The sequence below is a fragment of the Dipodomys merriami genome, unplaced genomic scaffold, assembly GCF_024711535.1.
Source record: "Dipodomys merriami isolate MVZ:Mamm:240054 unplaced genomic scaffold, mDipMer1.0.p SCAF_10, whole genome shotgun sequence".
Classification (NCBI taxonomy): domain Eukaryota; kingdom Metazoa; phylum Chordata; class Mammalia; order Rodentia; family Heteromyidae; genus Dipodomys; species Dipodomys merriami.
In genome coordinates, this window is record NW_027202271.1 from 38,273,641 (window position 1) to 38,294,871 (window position 21,231).

Sequence of the window (21,231 nt, forward strand, 5' to 3'; positions counted from 1 at the left end):
CATGTAAAGATTGTATTTGACTAGCTTTTAAGTTGAATGTTATGAGTAAAGGAACTACAGTTTTATGTAAGATGTCTTGGAGTGTTTGTTGGTTAAGTGAAAAAGCAAAACCAAGAAGGATTGATGGAGTGATGAGCGTGTAAGTTAGTAGATAACAGGTTCTGGTGTTGGCAAGTGATTGTTGTATATGACACTTTGCAGAAGTAAGTTGGACTTAGGTAGTAGGCTTAGTGCTAGGAAAGAGCAAGTAAGCTCTGCCTTAAAAATCAAACTTAACTTTGAAGGTCATTAGAAACTTCAATTTCTGTCAAATGCATTTTTAAAGCTCAATCAATAGATACTCTACTGAAGTCAAAAACTACGTACTCCATGGATGTGTAGCCCTTACCAATGTCCATCGTAAAATATGCAGAACCATTATTTGTCTATTTTTGTGTTCAAAACTTTAATATTTAAAAATTATAAGTATACTGTAGTTATATGCATAATTCCCAAGCATTTACTACATCCGAGCACAGTATTAAAGGTTTAAAGTACTAATTCACTCTACTCTGTTCATTAGTATTCTTAGAATTGTTATACCAATTTTGTAGTACTAAGTACCAATTTTGAAGTGCTAAGTTGTAATAAAATATAGAATAGTTCATTGGTCAATGTTGTGGTAAGAGGAAGAAATAAAAGTAACATACACTTATTACTGACATGAACTTTATTAATTCATGTAAAAGCAAGTGTCCAGTAGGAAACTAACATGCCTGATTGAGTATCTTCAGATGGTCTTGAGCCTATTTCTCATCTTTGTGCTTCTCTTTGTTGGCTTAGTTCTCAACATGCCTTTTTCCTAACATTTCTACTTTACCAATCTTTCCTATGATGGCATCTTCAGACTTCTATCCTTTTAACTTCATAACCCTGATGGGAAGTCACATTATTATAACAGTATTTACCACATGTATCTTAATAAGACTTGGGATAAATGCTGTTATTTCACACACACACACACACACCACACACACACACACACACACACACACACACACACACACACACACACACACACACACACACACACACACACACACACACACACACACACACACACACACACACACACACACACGATAAAGGATCCAGAGGACCTGGCTGTTGTTTGAATGAGGTATGTTCTGGACCATTCTGACAAAAGATTGCTTTGTGCTATTATTTTTCATATTCAGTTTAAACACAAATTTCTCTCTCTCTCTCTCTCTCACACACACACACTCAGAGAGAGAGAGAGAGAGAGAGAGAGAGAGAGTGCTTTTCATGTAAGTTCTAACCAGGGAGCAGTCTCTTAACTTATCTTGTAGTACTGTTTTTTTTTTTTTCCCACTGCAGCAATTAAAATCACCATTATTTGATTTTTTTCTGATTAACATTTGTTAAACATTTTTGTTACTTAGAAGATATTAATTTTTACTTTTGATTTTTTTTGGGGGGTCCAGTTGTAGGGCCTGAACTCTGGGCCTGGGCGCTGTCCCTCAGCTCTTCAGCTCAAGGCTAGCACTCTACTGCTTGAGCCACAGTGCCATTTCCGGCTTTTTTCTTTTTTCTTATGTGGTGCTGAGGAATCGAACCCAGGGCCTCCAGGCATGCAAGGCAAGCGCTCTACCACTGAGCTACCTTCCCAGCCCCAAGTTTTGATATTTTTTAAGAGGAAGTAGAATGCATAGAAACGTGCTTAACAGAAACAGAGGCTGAATAAATGTGCTTTTGGAAATAAGGAAGCACAATTGTTCCCAGGCATCCCAGGAGATTGATTCTAGGATCCCTGCAATAGGAAAACCCATTGACTCTCGTGCCCTTGATACAATATGATACAATGTAATATAGCAATGGCATGTGAATTCTGCACATCTTCTCATATACTTTATTTCTAGATTACTGATAAGGCCTAATATAGCAAATGTGTTATGTAGAGTTGGTATATTGTATTTGTTAGGAAATAATGGCTAGAAAAAGATATAATTTTCCCTCCAGTATTTTCCATCAGTGATTGTTTGAATCTCCCTACATGCAAAAACATAGCGGATTGACTGCATTTGTTGTCTATAAGATGCTTACAAAATGATCATTTAATTTTCTTAAAAATCCGTTCTGCAATTTGCTCAGACATATTTGTTATAAAAGTGCAACAGAATAAGACTATGAAAGTACAAGTCAAGGAGGAGAAATCCAGGCAACAACAAGAGCAAGAGGCACGTAGATAATGCCTTGGTTGCTTTAGCTATGCTTCTTCTGGAAGTCGGGGTTTGGATGTCGCTGTAATAGAAACTGTTTTGAGAGCCTCCTGAGGCTCTTTCAGCAGTGCTTGGTTTAACACTTGGCTCCCTCAAAGAGAAAAAGTAAGCACAACTTTGATTTCTGAAATTTTTATTAGAGTTCATACTGTCATCTCAAACACAACAAACCATGAAAACAGACTCCACTCCTACCATAACTTCACAACCCATAACAACAGCAGGGAGGAAGAGAGAAATCCTGTACTTTGATCATCAAAATATAGTGTCTTCATAAATTGAGCTTTTACATCATGACATTATGGGAGTAGATACGTGCAAAAACACACTGGGGTGGGTAAAGTACAGCTTTATCTTTTTGCCTTGGAGATTTCTTAATTCCTAATGTAAGAAAAGATCTCCTTACTCTTTTTCCCCCATCTCCACTGCTAATGTTGAAAAAAAAATAAAGTAGAGCTTCCAGTGTTGTGTTTGTTCTCCAAACTGTCAGAAATTGAAGTGGAACAGTGTTCCTATATAAATCTGATTAGTATTCTTTAGAGACTATCTACTTCATTGGTTCTGTCTGTCTAAGAGCAGATGGATCCCTAAAGTGAGACTATTCCTTTTTTTTCAAAGGCATAACCTATTCTGGAAGTGTTCCCTTTTTAATGAAGTGAGCCATCAGAATGGAGAAGAATCTCTTACTTGTCTTATGACTAAGATGCATGGATAATTGATTTCCTGATGTGAAATACATAATCTCCTTATGAAATCATGTTTTTCTCCAAGGCTGTGGGCAAAGATTGAGTTTAAATTTTAAAATATCATCTGCTATTGTCTTCATTTTAATTCAATTGCATTAGTATTTTATGAGTTCTTTCTTGTTTGCTTGCTTCTTTGTCTAGATACTCTGTTCCCTCTGAATTTGTCTTGTGGGCTTTTTGGCAATTTGGACATATCTTAACCAAGATCTTTTTGGATTAGCCATTCTATTCTATGCAAACATTTCTCTCCCATTAAAAAAATTTAGCAGCACTTTTGAGATTTTTCCTTAGCCTTAAAACTTTTAAAAACTTTCAAGTTGCATAATAGCAATGAATTTCTCACTTCCATTTTCAAACATTAATAAAAAATAACAATATACTGATAGTCTTTTTCTTTGACTAAATATACTAATCCAATTAAGAAATTGGAACTTTAGGAGAGTCACAACCAGTTGTATATATTTTTAAAAATTAATAAATATTTAGTATTGCTGAGCACCAGTGGCTCATATCTATAGCCCTACCTGCTCAGAGGCTGAGATCTGAGGATCACAGTTGGAAAGCAGTTGAGTCAGAAAATCTGTGAGAGTCTTAACTCCAGTTATCCACCAAAAAAGTAAGAAGCAGAACTGTGGCTCCAGTGGTAGAGTACTAGCCTTGAGCAAAAAAAGCTAAGGGATAGGACGTAGGTACACAAAATATTATTACCAATAATATGTTATGCTCCATGTCAACATGGTAATGCTTAAAGTATGGATCAAATGAAAACATATTTTATGATATATGTCCACCACAATTAAATCTAAAATATGATTGTTCTGGCAACAAAGGACTAGGTTTTCTGTTCAAAATAGGTTTCCCCTATTATTATCATTCTATCAAATTTGATAAAAGCAGCAACTGCTCAAAGCATGTTGGACTGGAAAAGAATCTGAACTACTTCCATAGTCAGCTTTTGAGCAGATGTCCTATCTCATTTCTGCAAATTTTATAATCTTGCAAGATCCTAAAACAGTTCACTAACAAAACAAATATTGTTAAGTGAATGAATGAAGCAGTAAATTATCAGTCACCAGCCGTAAATAGTCATGGGGAAAATTTTCATTTGTTTACACATGTATTTTGGATAGATGACCTCTCTTGCACAATTTTTAAAAATCAAGTTGGCAGGCATCTGATTAAACTCATAAATACACCTTTCTATTTTCTATTTCAAATTCAGAAGTAGTGTCAGAGATGCAACATGATCTATGATATTCAGTGATTTTTTATCATCTAAATTCGAATAGTTGCATAATTTTTTCCATGCTTAATATTTAAGTTTGCCTTGGTTTCATAGTTATATAGTGTTACCATAAGACATGTATCAGTAGCAGTGGTTTTAAAACACTGTACTCATTGAACAAATGAGAAAACTAACCTGTCTAGACTTGAAATTGAAGGCCACTGTAGATTTTAAAGGGCAAAGAGTGACATTTATTGTGAGTGCATGAATGGACTGGCACAGCCTTAAGAGGTGTGAGGGAAAATGGAAAAACCTCAATAAGCTGTATTACTGTTTATATGGCCTACTTCTGCTTCCTACAAAACACTGGAAACATTTCAGTTTTTAGTTTTCAGCAGTTGCATAGACTGTGAACAGCAGAAAGTACTTTTTTGGTTAAAAATAAATAAATTTGGAAGTGGAGATTGGAAGCAACTTTAAAAAAATAGGCTTAAGCTGGTTGCTAGTGACTCACACCTGTAATCCTAGTTACTCAGGAAGCTGAGATCTGCTGATTGCAGTTTAAAGTCAGTCTGGGCAGAAAATGCTGTGGGATTCTTATCTCCCACTAACCAGTACACAGCTGGAAGTAGTGCTGTGGATCAAGTGATAAAGTGGTAGGACTGAGTGAGAAAAGTTCAAGGACAACACACAGACCTTGAGTTAAAGCCCCAGGATGGGTGGGGGGGGGGGGGAGGAGAAGAAGAAGGAGGAGGAGGAGGGGAGAGAGAGAGAGAGAGAGAGAGAGAGAGAGAGAGAGAGAGACAGAGACAGAGACAGAGACAGAGACAGAGACAGAGACAGAGACAGAGACAGACAGAGACAGAGACAGAGACAGAGACACAGAGAGACAGAGACAGACAGAGACAGAGACAGAGACAGAGACAGAGAGAGAAACAGAGAGAGACAGAGAGAGAGGGAGAGAGAAGCAATCTAGAGTATTTTCATGCACCAAGTTAAAAGCCTATGCCAACTGTGGGCAGTGTGGACAACAATGTCCTTGACCTTATGAATTAGTATTCCTTTCAACAAAAAGAAAAAGGAAAGAATCCTTAAATAGTGATGTAGAATTGTTGTACCCACTTAAATATGGATTAGCTTTTGACATTAGCACCCAATTGCCTTTTCTTCTTTCTCTATAACATGTTTTAATGTTTGGTTTTTTTTATTTCAAAGAAATTACACACTTAGAGAAACATTGTAGAATAGTACAGAATACTCTCCTAAAGTGTTTATTCAGAGAACAGTTTCCTCAGTTACGACAGTAATGTGTTTTGTAGCAAAAGGACCCAATCAAGGGTTACACACTGGATGTAACTGTCATTGTTGCTCCAGGTGCATTCTATCTAGAGCTATTCCTCAGTCTTTTCTTGACCTTTAAAACTTGGAAGATATTTAAAGATTTTTGAACTATTATTTCTCAGAATTTATTCTATTTTCTAGTGCTTCCTTTTACTCACTTTAAATTGTGAAAGTCACAGTCATGATTTTGTGTCCTTTCCACAACATTTCAGCTGGTGACAAATGAGGTTGTTTGCTTTATGCAACTTTGATCACGGGAGTCAGGCACCGCTGTCCAAGGGTATTGATTTTAAAGCTGGTTGCTTTCTTTCTTACAATAGGATGTATTTTGTGGGAAGAGACTTTGACAATCTATATAAACACCTCTCCTCATTTTATTTTATTTTTATTTTTATTTTTTATTTTTTTTAATTTTATTTCTCTCCTCATTTTAAATGTCACCTACCAGTTTTAACTAGTCTTTTTTCACAGTTGCTTATTTTAACCTGAATTAATCATCATGATTATGGTTATCAGATGGAAAGTTTCAAATTTCATAATTTTGTGCATGAATTAGTAGTCATTGTATTGTTTCAAACTCTTGCTTCAAGTGTCCTTGCCTTGCATCACCCTTCCCTGATCTGCCCTGTCTCCTGTAGCAAATGTATTTCTAGTTTATTGAGTTGTACAGAATGATACTCTTACTAACCATTTCTATACTAACATATCCCAGAATTGGGATGACTAGATGACTTCTGTGTCTATTTGACAGGAACCAGCGTTCTTTGTGTATTTCCTCAATTTCAGTATAGCACATTCCAAGTTTTCTTTTTCTTTTTCTTTCTTTGTTTCCTTTTTGGTGATTTTCTTGCTGTAGTCCTAAATCTGTTTAATTCAAGGACCCCTCTAAGTCTTAGCCTAATTGCTTTTGAAGGATAATTGGTACTAGATACTCCCAATCCTCAGAGCTACAAGACTTATAGCTGCATCACTGTATGTATCCATTTTTGTCATGTAGGTCAGCTCTTAATATTTATGATTCATTTCTCTTTCATGAGAAAGCTTTTTTCCATTCTCAATTTCTATGTTATTTGTTCAGCTAGGTTTTTGTTCCACAAGGAGGACTACTTTGCCTCCAACCTGCCATACCCTTCCTCTTCCTGTTTGGGAATGTTTAATAGTATTTGGCTGCAGAATTACGAGGAGAAACAAGGAAGGAAGGGGGCTATTAACAACAGAATAACTGTGACTATATGAGTTCTTTTTAAAAAAATCTACATTTAATGCATGATATTTGGTAATTTTCAAGGCAATATAATGACAGTGGACTGATAGTATTATACTCTGTTCATAAAGAATAATACAATTCACTTATATGGTAAAATATGATTCATTTTAATTTCTGTATGTGTACTCCAGCTGTTTTGTTCCTTAATACCTAGCATTCATTTATATTGGTGGTCATATTGTCTTAGGATTCTGTATTTGCTGTTTGAGTTACTGTTTCTCCATCTTTAAAGGAGAAAGAAATGATATTTCTATTTCTTTTGGCTAACTCCAGAGGGGCATGACATACAATGTTTTGAAAAATTAGGAGCATTTTTAATTAAAAGAATATGCATAGACTAAAAATAAACTTCCCAATGAGAAAGTGACCCATCATCTCTGAATAGTTTGTGAACCTTGAATCAAGTTCAAAACGGAAATGTTCTGACATTCTTGTTTTGAAAGGTTGAGCTTAAAAATAAGTGACTTCACAAACACAAACTTTGGTTAGATATAGAGCCATAGCTTACAACAAGAAGAAAAAGAGGCTCAAGTCAACTTTAAAAATAAAAAGATGGAGCAATGCTGAGAGGAAGGCAATATTCTTCCAAGGGGAAACAGTAGTACCATGTTAAGTGTATTTCAACTGCCATCTATGATTAAATAATATTCTGGTATATTTAGTGATAAGTGTTCTAACTAATGAAATAGCCACAGTTTTAAAAGCTATCTTTTATAAAAATTTTCTTAGTAATATTCCCAACACCTTGAGACACCATGTTTGACTTACGGGAGCATTCTGTTTTCACAGCTATTACATAACCAGTTCCAAATCTTCAATGTCTGGTTCTCATTTTTAAGGGGGCTCATTTTCAAACACTTAATGAACTTCTCTAGCTACCTTCCTGGATCTCTGCTCTGAGTTTCCCTTCTGCCATGATTGCAATGGATCACAGACTTTTCCTTATAATAGATTGAGAGTTTGAAGCTGTTTTCGAAGCAACTACTATGGGCAATGTCCCCATGACTCAACAACATTGCTTCATAAAATATACATGTCTTCTTAGAAAAATAACTATGTTCCAAAAATTCTTCTTCTTTCGTTGACTATTTTAATGAAACTCTCAGTTGTGAGTAGCAAAAACTTAATTTGACTTCAGTAGAAAAGGGAGGATTATGGATACGTCTCTCTCTCTCTCTCTCTCTCTCTCTCTCTCTCTCTCTCTCTCTCTCTCTCTCACACACACACACACACACACACACACACACACACACACACACACACACACACAAGGTTCTAGGAAATGTGCAGCAAAGTCACTAGAACACAGCCAGCATTTGGATAGAGCTGATCGGAGTGCCGGGTAGCTTATATTAAGACACTTAAATTCTCTAGTGAGTCTGTGGATAGGATTTTTGTTTTTGGAATATGATTTTGAGCATCTATAATGATATAGTTTTGGGGTCCCAGAAATTTTTCTAGTTCTAGGCAAAGTAACATAGTTCATTACCATTTCAGGAACATTTGTTTAAAGTTCTATCCTTGAACAAGGAGGAGATATAAATATCTCAACTAAGATGATAGGGAAATATGTTCATAGTCAGTTTCTAAAACCCTGAACATATGTGGTAAATCCCATGAAAATAGCAACCTTAATTTTGATATTCAAACTACATCAAGACATACATAGACATCAGGACTTAACTTATAGATCTAAATTGAATAGGCCAATTAAGCTTATCAAGTTCCTCATTATTATAGGCAAATTAATTTTATTTTAAATTACTTCATTTTAAAGCTGAGTTAATAATTTGAACATTTGGACTCAAATTACAGATCATGTATAAACGTGTACATGTATCTGAAGACTTATTTGATTTCATCTAGTCTTTTCAGATGAATAATGATCTTTCTTTTCACATTAGCACCCAAACTAAATTTACTTCAGTTCTTGTCATTTTATTGTTTTCATATCCTTAGTTATCTGAGACAGAGCAACTTGTTAGCAATCCACAGTTCTGGTTATTTTTTATTGTAAATGAAGTTATGCTTCTTAATGAAATTATTCTGTTTCATAAATTGGCATGATGTAAAACACATTTCTGACTTTGATTTCCAAATATCCAATTCTATTTTTGAGCTGTTCTTAGGTAAGAGAAAACAGTAACTTGGGGATTTTCTCAGTTGGTACCTCTATCCTAGGGGGAACTATTTGAAATCCTGTTAAAGCAGGACCTGATTCTTAGTGTAACTAGTTTGTCAGATTGAATGTTTGAGTATTGTGGCTGTGAACAGTGATTTTTGACAGCATAGTAGATGCCTCTAAATCATTTTTGATTGAATTATGTCATAGTTAAGGATATCACTAACTTACACTAACTTATCTGTATGACTGTTGATGGATAACTGCTCTTAGTAGTGGGAAGGAAAGCACATGTATGTTTTGAATGTTTCTCTTCCAGATTTGAAATGATTACATTGGAATCTGGGTTGAAAGTATTTTCTTCAAATGACCATATATCTCATATTATAGGAAAAACACAAACTCAGTATGAGGGCAGATGTGGTACTTCAGAACAACACCAACAGGGTAATAAAGTTGTTAAACTAGCTTCAAACACCGGCACATGGATTTTTTTTTTTTAAACTCTGAAAAGGTTGACAGGGAAAACATATCTCTTGGGGCTTTAGGCTAGACCATCTGTCAAAGGGAGAATTGAAACCATATTTCCATTAGCAGTGGCCATTGATCATTTGGTGAAGATTTCTGTGGACAAATTGCATAGACTATGTCATCTTCCACTATCTTATCTTACATGTTCAGGCCTCAGACATTCCTCAAGAAAGGCAATTTGAACAGGACTGTTAAAAATGGGGTTGCTGGAAAAGAACTTTCAGACATTAGTTGGAGAAAATTGAAAAATGCTGTTTGTGAGTGCTGGGTTCCTGTAAATCAGCTATAGTATGCTCTAAGGCCACGCCCAGAAGCATCTCTAATTTCTAAAGCAATAATTTTGTTTATTTATTTGACAAAAAAAGAGAAAAGGAAAAAATCCTCTAAGTGAATTAACTAAAAAATAAAAAAAGGAATCTCTGATAGAGAAAGGGGAATGCCTAGACATAACCATTACTATATTAAATAGAAATATTGGGAATTACCCAGTGGTCTTTAATGCATGTAGCTAGTGCATATATAAAATACATATATACACATACATGTGTAGTGTATTCATTTGTATATGTATACATACACATATAATACATATACATATTCTCTGGAAATAGTTAACTGCTGAACAACAAGTTTGAGTTTTAAAATAACCTAAACCTCTTTATGTTTTAAATCTCATACAGGTACAATATTATTATTAATCTTAATATCTATGTAGCAGAGAAATTTTATGCTTTGTGCACATATCAAGTAAGTAATACTTTTTATGTTCAGCATTGTTATTAACTTACAATTATCATTTAATTTTATCCATGGAGATTTTACCCATGCGTATTCTCCCTGAGAAGACTGAGAATTGCTTGAAGGTGTAGAATCCTGCACATTTTCATTGCAATATTAGTGTTAAGCACTTCATTGATGAGCACATATTTATTCATAGTATGAATGTACACATGGATGATATGTGTAAAATTATCTAATAGAGTTTTACCATTCAGTGAATATAAATTATTCATATACTTGTTAGTTAAAACATCTATCTTTTCTGCCATAGGCAGTTATTAGTTAACTAGATAGAATATGCTATTCTTTATAACTAATATACAAGTATAAATAAAAATATATTTGTAATATACATTTATATATACAAATACGTATTTTATCTCCCACTAAGAGATGTTAAAGGTAGCATTTGCAATTTAAAAATGTTACCTTTTACTTGCCTTTAATGTCTCCAAATTATTTGCAAAGCATGTTGGTTGAGGTTCTTGCATCTGTGATTCTAGCTACTTGGAGATCAGGGCATGGCTATTGAAGGCCAGCTTGGAAGAAATAAATGTTCAGAAGTCCCCTATGTCAACCAACAATGATCCAATGATTAGAGTGGATGCATGCATCTCATCCTAGCTGTAAGGGAAACACAATGATTAGGTGCTGTGGTGCATCCTGCCAATCCAGTTATGCAGGGAACCACAAGTAGGACTGTAGTCTAGACCAGCCTGGGCAAACAGTGCAACCCTATCTTGAACATAACCATCAAGAAAGAAGGGTAGAGTACCTACCTAGCAAATATAAGGCCCTGAGTTCAATTTCCAGGACTGCCAAAAAATGAATTTGCAGCATATTCATTGCTTATATACCTTTATCAGGGAACTTGAAGCACTATATAGACAAAGAGCAACTTTTACTCTGAAAACAATATAACTTGCTATATCCTTGTCCTGATTAAAAGTGAATACATACAGGTTTTTGGTGGGTGTTCAACCTGAACAATTTAACATTAAGTGTGTACATATGTACAAGAGCAAATGAAGCTATGATTTTGAAAAATGCCAAGGGTCAGACTTGGGTAAACTGAGTCAGAGGATGATGGGAATGGAGCAATTATTGTGTCTTCTATGGTTGCTGGCAAACAGATGCCTAATCCTGTCTATATCTCTGTGCCATGACACACAGGCATTTTATTGCACATCATTTTCCAATCTTTGCATAGTAAGATGGATCTCATACATGAGTTTCTGGTTGGCTCTCAGTGTCTAGTCTTGATCATATATATTAATTCCTATCTCTGGCATATTACAGTGATTTTTATATATAAAAATATATATTCAGAGTTAACAACATTGGTAATTTATTAGCATTTGATGGTAACTGACTTGCAAAGTCAGTGTAGGAAGTTTCAAATTATTCAAAATCACATATTTTAATTTGTGTGATTGGTTTTGCAAATGAAATAGTGACTTCTTTCTTACTCTAGTCTCTGTGTTTAGAAGTTTATAGGCACATGATGAGTTTTCAAAAGGATCCTATTTCCAAAATATGAAAATTTGGACATTCAGAGTATCAATGTTCTTGCCCTGCCATCATTTTCTCTTACATATTAAGTAGATTGTTTTTTGTCAATTGTGGGGCTTGAACTCTGGGCTTGGGCACTGTCCCTGCATTCAGCTGAAGGCGAGCACTCTACTGCTTGAGCCACAGTGCTACTTCCGGTTTCCTAGTGGTTTATTGGAGAAAAGAGTCTCACAGACTTTGCTGCCCGGGCTGGCTTTGAACTGCGATACTCAGATCTTAGCCTCCTGAGTAGCTACGATTACAGACATGAGCCACCGGTGCCCAGCTTCTTTTTCTTTCTTATTTAAGCACTTATGTGGTAGCTATACATCTTGAGAAATATTAAAAAATTTCTGTCATTTATCTACCTTTGTCAGATTTACTTCATCAAAACCTTTGGTAATTCTGAAAAAACCTTGGATAATGTAATAATTCCTATGGTTCTAAAAATTATAATTTACTTATGAGTGTAAGTGATAAATTGAAGTAATTTTGAGTTGATTCTAACATCACATTTCTGTGAAACTCAGCAATAGTAAATCTTCCTTAAAATGCTTGCTTTCATTCCATTTTATTACAAGTACATTTTTGAATTCTCTCTAATCCTTCCTTTTAGCTCATGAACCCTTATTCATCAACTCCTTCTTCTGACTTTTTAATAGAAATTCTTATTCCTAACAATCTTTCTAATATTTAGTAAAGCCAATATAATGCTTAGTGTTTGTTTTAAGCTCACGGATATTTTTAACATGACATGGTTTTTAATACTCACTGGGAAATAACTTTCTTATAGTTTTCATCAAATCTGACTGGAAGAACAGCATTTCTCTCATGATTAGTTCTTACAGTTAAGATGAGTGAGAGATCATCAGCAGAAAATGTAATAAGAATTTTATTTACATTTTCATCCAGGTACTCCAACTCTTTAATGCAATTCTAAAATAACAAAAGGGACCAAGAATTTCTAAATCTTCAAAATTAATCCCACTGAAGAAAGCCATTCATTTTCATACTGAAAAACAAAATCTTTCCACTTACATTTTATAACTCTCCTAAAGATCATTATATGTAGCGAAAGGGATTTGAAACCCAACATTTATTATTATTATTATTATTATTATTATTATTATTATTATTATTATTATTAATTTCAAGTATAAAAATACCTACTCTGAAGACATCTTCACATATTCTATTCCAATATCATTTCACCAAATGAACAAAGACCAGATTGTCAGGGCATTTCTCTTGGGGAGAACTCCTTTACACTGCTCAGGCAAATGTATCACATTTTGAAAGAGTAGATACTGAGGACAGAGTAAAGCAATAAAACATGACTAGGAAGAGCTTTTTCTCATGCTATTATTAACATCCATCAAAAACCCAAATCCTTTTTAACTACTGCTTTCAAACTGACTCTTTCCCATCACACAAAATTACTTGTGACTTCATTCACGAGAACAGGTTTCTGGCTTCCCAACAATAAGTGGCAACATGTTCTTTTTTTTTCTTTTTGCCAAGCCAACGAACCAGTCAGTCTATTTTACATCTGATCTAAAATGCAGTTTCTGTCAATGAATCATTTATAGGTATAAGGCAAGAGAAGAAATCTTAAAGTAGACAGGGGCTAAACATATTTAATCCACCACGTATATTTTACCATCCCAATGGAATCAGATGTAAGTAATGTTCTCACTAAGCCTTCCTTCAACATTTAGAAAGGAGCTATGAAGTATGTTTATTATGAACTTTTGAACTGTCTGAACTTATTCTAGTGTCTGAAATATTGCCTTGAAAATATTTTTTTTCAGTTGGTGACCTGACAGCTAAAGCTTTTGTGCTCTGTATTGTTCAGCTGGAAGGCATTACTAAAGTACTACATTTGGGAGCCTTATCCTGAGTTGCTTGCAAATAGGTAAGCAAGATGGTGAATAATAATAAGATGTTATTAATATTGGCAGAGTCATTATAAAACTTCTACCATATTCTACTGGAGTACATCCCAAGTCAAAAGAGACTTTGATTTAATTCATTGTCCATTCCAGATTTGTTTTCTTTTACTAGCCTGCCTCTATGCAAGACATCATATAAATAAAATTACTATTTCTGGCTTGAATCATCACTACACTTGAGTTAGTGGTTGCATGAAAGGCTAATTTAAACAACAGGCAGGGCCGTTGCCTTATTCAGAAGACAGGAAGGAGTCTTATCTGCAGCCATCCTTGGCAGGAATGCAATGTCCAATTAGAATGAATCATATGCATTCACATTATATGTAAAATATATCATACTAAGGTAAACTGAAATATTTGCTCTCTAACTTCAGGAATGAAAGTTGCAAAGGTCATTAGCTTATCCTCTGGCTTTATGAGACTACAATTAAAAAGTCCTTGAGTATTATCTGCCAACTCCTCAGAAGTTATTCAGACAAGTAGGCACCACTTTCTCCTTCTGTAAGTCATTACCAGCCTTTCTAGTCAGTAAGATCTGCTTGCTATTTAACCCAGTCATGAAAATAGTGTCTGGCCTAGGTGTAATGATCCTCCCCAAAAGATAGAATGTGAATCAATTTTTTTTAATGGTGAGGGAATTAAGCAATTTAATTTTCTTTCTCTGCTTTCCAGAATTTTTCCTTTTGGTTTTCTCAGAAGTCAGTCTTTTAAAAAAGTCTCTGCTTATTAAATGGCTAAGACAGACCGTTACAATATTTTAGTTCTAACTAACGCTCTGAGGTATATACTCTGAAAAAAAGCACTCACTGAAAAACCAAGATACCAGCAAAACAACAGTGGTACTCAGAAAGCACCGACAATATAATTAGTATTGATTTAAGACCCACCCTGAATTGTGCAGAGCTCACACTATTCCCAGAGATCATACTTCCAATTTGACAGCCAAGAGCATGAGATTGAGAGAAGGCCAGTAAACTTCTTAGATTACTACTAGTAAGTGGCAAGAGTTAGGTACAAGCCCAGGGGTTTTGATGTCAATGTCAGTTTAGCACCAAAAAGTTAGAATCTTTTGCTAATTCAAAGTTTAGCTATTTCCAAACTCTGGGGCCAAAAATAAAACTTGAGATAGGAACTACAAGGGAGAGAGGGCCAGTAAGGTTGGGAATTTGTTGATGGAAAATTTTAATTGCTTCCATATTGCTGATATTAAGAATTATTGGAATTTTTTGATAGCCTAGGAAACCATTTGTCATCTAGACATAGGAGAATTCTGAGGAGTATTTCTGGCAAAGAGTAACTTGCCATTTATTTATATTTATATTGTTACCCAAAGGATGTAATTGATGGGGATGAGCTATAAATACAAGACTTTTCATGATCTCAAGGTGGGTCTCAACAGGGTATAATCCAATCTTTAATTTAATGGCCCTCAAGTTCCTAATCCCATATGGGGTTACCGTACAATGTTTCTAAAAGTTTTGTTTCCCTATTTATTCCTCGTCAGAAATTTTTTCCTAATTTCCACAAAATATGTTGTTGAACTTTCTTCAGTGACTTCAAGCTAATGACCTTCCATCTCCTTCTGCAATTTCAACAAATGGAGCTGTATCTATCTATCTATCTATCTATCTATCTATCTATCTATCTATCTATCTATCTATCTATCTATCTATCTATCTATCTATCTATCTATCTATCTATCTATCTATCTATCTACCTACCTACCTACCTGTCTGTCTGTCTGTCTGTCTGTCTGTCTGTCTGTCTGTCTGTCTGTCTGTCTATCTATCTATCTATCTATCTATCTATCTATCTATCTATCTATCTATCTGTCTGTCTGTCTGTCTGTCTGTCTGTCTGTCTGTCTGTCTGTCTATATATCATCTATCAATCATCTATCTATCTGTGTCTATCTGTCTGTCTGTCTGTCTACCTGAATACCTACTTACCTATATCTGTAAATTTATATATAGAGATATTCTTATTTTAATGAGAACATCATGCTGTAACATAAAAATCCCACCCATGGGGGCTAGGAAGGTGGCTCAGTGGCAGAGTGCTTGCTTTGCATGCATGAGGCCCTGGGTTTGATTCCTCGGCACCACATAGCAGGAAAAGCCAGAAGTGGCAATGTGGCCCAAGTGGCAGAATGTTAGCCTTGAGCTGAAGAGCTGAGGGGGCAGTGCCCAGGCCCAGACTTCAGGCCTCATGACTGACCTAAATAAATAAATAAATAAATAAATAAATAAAGCCCACTCATGAAATCAACAAAGATACTCTATTGTTCTCCTCTTTCCAAGATTAGTCAATCCATACATTTGTTTTCCTTGAAACCATGTTCTATTAAATCCTTCCCTTTTTCTTTTTCTTCTGCTTCTTTTTCCTTTGCATCCATCTTTAATAAGTCTGACACTTATTAAGGACCTAAATAAGTAAGTTAAGCAAAATCATATACACTGTTATGATTGCTTCTAGTTAACTGCAAATTTTTCCTTATTTCTATGCAATAGTTTCTGGAAATAGTTGTTTACTTTCTTTGTGTTCATAAACCACCTCTTGCATGTTGCCTTTAATTCTACCTTGCTTCATCTCTCCAGATGCCATTAACATTTCCTCTGACAAAGTTTCTGTCTTTGTACAGATAGTTTAATGGATGCTTCTCAGGGTCTCTCCTTAATACCTGCAGTGATGGAACTCCCCTTCTTGAAATGTTCTCTCTGAAATTCCGTGACATCCCTGTGGTTCTTTGCTATGACCTGGTTTCCTTTCATGTTCTCCTTCTACTTTATATTGTGCTTTGTCTGCTTTGTTCTTCTTTTTATTGAGAGAGAATTCCTTTACAAATTGCAGGCCACCTCATGATTTTAATTCCCAACTACTGGATACACTAATGATTTCCAGATAAATAATTTTAACCAGATATTTCTCATTAATATCAGATCTACCCTTCAAACTTTCTACAAGAGAACACTCGTGGTTATTCTGATTTCATGTAATCTACAAGAAAATAAACTTCAAGCTTCAATATGCAACTCACTTTTCTTTCTTTTTTCTTCAGCGAACCTAGTTGCCGGAACATGAATTTGGATACCATTGTTGAGATCCTTCTCCTCAGCCCTCATACATATTCAGCTGCATTGTTCTGGCTGTTTGGTCATCTACAAATCTCTCAAATTTCTCCACTGTACTTCTCAAGTTTATGTTATTTCTATTTCTCCTCTAGATTCATGTGTTAATCTCTTAGTTTGTCTACCAAGCTTTAATGTTATTCCATCCCATTTTGTAGATTGTATCTTTTCAAAAGACATACATGATCAGGCCAGACATCAATTAAACACTCTTCACTAGCAATTGACTGCTATCATGCTAAAATTCTAATGTAGTAAGTCATGTGACTGCATGACAAGACCAAGAGCCAGTAAGGCTCTCAACTCTGTGTATTTAAATTACTAAATTACTTTCAGCTTCTTGAAGGCATCTCTCTCCCGACTCCCCATCCTAAGGCTTGAACTCAGAGCCTGGGCACTGTTTCTGAGCCTCTTTGTACTCAAGGCTAGCTAAAACTCTACCACTTGAGTCACAGCACCACTTGTGGATTTTTCTGAGTAGTTTTTAGTGAGAAGCATCTCACAGACTTTTTGCTGAGGCTGTGGGTTAGCTTTGAACCACAATTCTCAGATCTCAGCCTCTTGAGTAGGTAGGATTACAAGCATGAGCCACTGGTGCCCACTGAATGCATCTTCTACAAATCTGGGCTATCATACTATTTTCTTGACCAGGAATACTCATTTCTGCCATCAGTTTGGCTTTCTGTAACAGATTCTTCACATCTACTTTTCCCCATGAAACTTGTGCTTAATTATTAGATCTGGGAAAAATGCAGTTGCTCTGGGTTTTCAGTAGTATATCCAAGTTTTTCTTTATCACATTATTTTTCTACCCAGATTTTAATAGTCAGTGCACACTATTTTCAGTGGTAAACTTAATGAAGACGGGAAATTTGTGTCTATCATTATACATTAAAGCTCTAGCATAGTTTTATACAATTCACACTTCAACTTGTTGAAAATAAAGTTAAATCATAAAACTTTCATTTCTGGATAATATTTATAATAGGAAGGATGTATATGCCTTGCTCAATTTAATCTACTATATCTGTTATCTGTCATCTTTCTACAATCTACATATATTTAGGATATTAATTTTACAATAACTCACAGCATGATATATGAATTTAGTCTGTAGTCTTAGGACACTCCATATCAGGTGTCCTCTTGGTAAATGGTAGTAAGTTTATATTGTACCAAGGTTGGGATGGGAACTTTCAGAAATCATCTAAGTATTTGGGTAAAAATTGTCAAGAAAGTAGCTGGGCTGCTATCTCTTTCTGGTTTTTTTTTCTCCATGGAAGTGAAAGTCAGGCTGATGATCTAGTCTAATCAATCATTTTCCATCTGACCCTTTGAACAAACAGACGCATAGTATTTACTAGAAGGAAGAAAGGCTTCAGACTGAAAGGCCTTTTGTGTGATATCTCTAGCAAGTCATTGCTTACAGGAAAAGAACTCAATAGTACCTAGAAGGCAGTGTTCCTGGAAATGTCATAGAAACCATATAGCTATCTGGGTATAATGGAATTATAATTGAAATACTTCTGTGTAGCTTTTTTAGAAACTTGAGAATGTCATTTAGAGATTTCATTTGTTCAGGACCAAAAGAGCCCATCAGACAGAGAAAAGACGAAGCTGAATAACTGTATGCAAAATCCAGAAATTCTGAGCAATTTTATATTATTTTGTATGGGTAATAGTTCTGATTCTTGTGTGTATATTCTACTATGGATTCTATTATTTTTTTTATTGTGAAAATACCATACAGAGGGGTTACAATTACATGGGCAACATAGTGAGTACATTTCATATCAAGCATTTTTGCCTCCTCCTTTGTTTCCCCTTACCATCCCTTCTGTATCCTCAACTCCTCCCCCTTCTCCCCCCTTCCCCCCCCCACCAGCTGGCGCGCCAAAGTTGTATGTAAAGTTTGTTTTTCGACATAACGTCTTGCACATCTCTTTATTGCAGTGGGTCCACCTGTATCCCTATTTAAACAATTTGTTTTTTTCCTTCCCCTCCACAAATTATGCCAACATCAAATACAGTGAAAACAGGGCTTATACCATGAGGGAGGGACATACAAAGCAACAAAGAAATAATCTTATAAATATGATAGAAAAAAAAGCAAGAAAGTAAAAAACATTTGAGTCCTTAACTTGGGGTTCATTTTGCCTAACATCAACTTATCTGACCGTTTCACTATTATCTCACACTAATTCAATAGCTTTCTGCTGCCATTTATAATAAAGTATATGACTGTCACTAAGGTAAATTCACAATCATTCAAATTTCTTCTAGTAGAGCACTTTAACACAGTTTATTTTTCCATTTGATTATAAAATGCATGAAAGAAAATTCCAACATAACCTTATAATCCTTTAGTAACTCTCACAGTGTGAATTTTTAAATTGGACTAATAACTATTTTCTAAGACTTTATATATGCTTTATGTATGCTTTCAGATAATAATGCATTACAGGCTGATAATTTAATTACCTATTTTAATCAGATATCTGTGAATAAAGAACCCCAATTTACATTGCATTTGGCCTTACAGTATAAAAGAACTGAGTATCCATTTATTACAAATGGATGGTGGTGACATTAGCTGTTATGAGAGTTCCTGGAAGTAGTTATTCTACCTTATTCTTAAGGGGAACAATGATATTTACTGCCTCAGAGGTGCTGAAGAGTGGAGGGAGGAAGGGACGGGATGGGGAGCAAGTTATGAGCACAAGATGTATTGCCATGTTTGTGGCAAAGGCAGATTAAGCCCAATGAGTCTCAGAAGATAGCCTATAAATCAGGACATTCTGACATGATAATATAGGAGAGGTCTTTTAATGGAAGTGATTTCAGAGTCTTGGAAAGTCATAAAAAACCTATTTGAAAAACTGCAATAATAATTAGACATATGCCAAGTTTTCAGTGTTGATATTTTCTGGAGAAATGTGAATTTTCAAGAAATCTCTCTTTCTTTTGATCTTGAAAACTTCCTAAGCTAACTAAAATATTTTAAAAGTCGAGGTATCCTAAGTGAACCCTCTAAATAAAATTTAAAAAATTATGACACTTTAAAGAGGGAGGGGAAATACACTATAGGTCACTAGTGGAATTTCTTCAAAGTTAAACAAGTCAGGAGGAGTTCAAAGCTCTGAAATTCTAACTTGAAGCACACAGATTCTAACTTTAAAATAGCTAAATTACTGTAAGTGCTTAACAAGATTTGTGACAGTCTCTCTACAATTTACTTTGCAAAAATCAAATTGGAATTTGAATTTCCTAGAAATAGTGCCTAAGAAATTAATGAAAATGGAAAGGAGCATATTTATTTGCTCAGTTCTAGAGATAATGTTATGCTAAATATATTAGATTTTGATAAGTGTGGAAATTCTGTTCCTATCATCTCATCAGCAGAATATATTCATTGTCATTTTAAAAAATGAAAAAAAGAGCAGGGATTTGTGAAAGAAACTAAAAGAATTATCTCATGAATTAGAATCCTAGGAAGAATATTTTTCTCTGCTCATCCATATTATTTTATAGCATGTTTTTGATCTGTGTTATGTGTTTAAAATGTATTTACAGATGAGGAAAAATATAATTTTATAGTAGTTTAGGAAAAATTTTGTTAACTGAAGAACATTTTTTAAAAAAAACATTTACTGTAAATGTAATGTACAGAAGGGTTACAGTTACATTAAGTTGGGTAACGGGTATATATATATTTTTAAGCAGTGTCACCCATTTCCTCATTCTCCCCCATTTTCCCCTCCCACCAAGTTATAAAGTTCATTTCCAACATAGTATCTAGTGAATATCACTGCTAAATTGATTCACCCTTTGTCCCACCATTTCTGTGCTTCCTCTTTCCCATCCCCAAGTCAGATAGACTTTTATGCAAGACAAAGGGTACAGAAATCAAATACAGCAAAAAAAGGAATAAACCAAAGAAAAAAGGAAGGAACATTTCTTTATTTGTAGCCAAAATACTGGTAAGATATATAGAACTAGCATGATTTAGTTTACCTATAAATTTTGAAATGCTTCTTGTACAAAGTTATATGGTTAGGTTCACGATCTTTTCTTAATCTAAAATAGATGTGATCTGTCTATACTGTTCAGAATACAGTCCAGGTAGGTAAATAAAATGAACAGAATGCCGGATGATAAGTTTTGTGAGACTAATCTGGTATCTTTGGCATACAATCTTTATTTAGCTTCCCAAATTCTGGGGCCATGCAGAAGTGTAGGCTCTTACCATGGGATGGAATCTTTTCTCAGTTGCTACAATATGGGAATTGTCTTCATCTTAAATGTTGGC